Consider the following 1,873-nt stretch of genomic DNA (forward strand, 5'->3'; position numbering starts at 1 on the left):
CATGTGAATGTCACTTTACAGCTTAATTTACTGTTTTTCAATCTTTTTCTCCATTTAAAAAAAAAAATCTGTCAATCTCTACAATATTTTCCAGTGGGTATTAGTATAAATTAACCTGCCCTTAAAGCACCTTGTAATGGTAAGAAACATCATCTTACATGAAAGTACAGTGATCATCTTGCCAAAAGGCTCCATAAATCTTCAGGACCTACACAGAGTTGTGTTATTAACTAGAGCTGTCACTGGAAATTGCAAATTCTTTCTTTAGCTGTGTCTTAGATTTATAACTTCTTTCTATGAACTTATAACAGTTATTCCCAAATTCAAACAGTATCTCTAAGAAGTATTTTTCCAATTTCCACAATTTTATTTTAGTGCTCCATAGCATGTATTGCCACGATACATGGAAGGAGAACCAAATAATGAAACTAATGCTTTGAATGGAAGTACTCAGTGTTCATTGAAAATGGATCGCATCTCCAATTACATCCCAGGAATATGACTGATTCAGATACCTTAGCTGTCAAAACAATTGTATACCAGTTAAATTCTCCTCTATTTTCTCTAGAGGCAAAGCAGGCTAAAGAGGTTATACCGTTTTCCCATTTTATGAAATCTGAACATTCTTGACTTGCCACTTAGATGTACTTTGGGAGATTATAGAGAAAGATGGGCTGTCTTTGGGGGAGAAACAAAAGGGAATTTTTTACTGTCTAAAATTTCAATTTTAACACGCTGATCCACATGAAATCCTTGTGTCATGTATCTGTCTACACATTTCATAAATAATAAAAACTCTTAATGATAACTAATGTATTGAAAGCTTAATATTTTATGTGTATTTAATTCTTACCATAGCATTTAAGGTAGACATTATGTCTGATTTTATTAATTCTACCCACTTTAGTCTTCATTTTTTTCTTTCGTTTTGATGCCACATTTACACAACTTAACCAGTACATATGGCAAAGCAATCAGCACAGCATTAGGCTGTGAGACTGCAACCCATCTTATTTTTACTGAGGAATTACTTCTGCAGATCCTGTGGGGTTCTCTATTTTGAAGGGAGTTGTGGCAGCCAGGCGCCATTGATCAATAAAGGTGTAGAAAGACACAAAATATATCAGGGAATAGAACAATTGAAGCTTTCGATGGTCCCGTGGGATGCTATACCCAAAAGAAACTTAAAATACATGCATAGAGAAAAAAATTCCCATTTCCTAGAGTTGCCTTCTGTTTACATATTAATGTCCTTTTTTGACCCTTGAGGGAATTATAGTTAAAAAGGATGAGGTGACCTAAATAACAAAGTACCAAGATGTTTGTTAACTTTGTTGACAGTTGAAATATTTGCTGATTTCCCTGGCACCTCCTTGGCATAACTCTAAACTAGTCTGCTTATGGGGATTACTGCCATTTTTTTCTTTGCCCTTTTTGTTAGCTATTGGACAGTGGCACTGACCTAATGACCATGCTTTCATGCCTTGTCTACCAAGGCTGATCTGTGGGCTGAGGGAGAAAATGAGAACCCTGTCAGGGAAGGAGTGTCCATAGTTTAGTCCATGAGAAGATAGGGGAAGCGGGTGGGATGTTAATTGGGGAAAAAGAAGAAGAAACAACAACTCTGGATTCATGACACTTGTTTTGGCATATGGATTATCATGAGTTTTCCCCTGTCATCTCACAATCTGTCCCCCACTCCTCTTTTTGGTCTTGTTTTAATTTTTTTTTTTGGTTTTCATCATGATTTCTCTCTTCTTCTCTTCCTTCTCTTCTTCTTCCTCCCTCTCCCCTCTTTCTTCCTCCTTTCACCTTTGCTTCTTCTTCCTCTTCCCCCTCCTCCCTCTCCCCTCCTCCCCCTCCCCCTCTTCCT

Source organism: Balaenoptera physalus, assembly GCF_965194825.1.
Source record: "Balaenoptera physalus genome assembly, chromosome: 6".
Classification (NCBI taxonomy): Eukaryota; Metazoa; Chordata; class Mammalia; order Artiodactyla; family Balaenopteridae; genus Balaenoptera; species Balaenoptera physalus.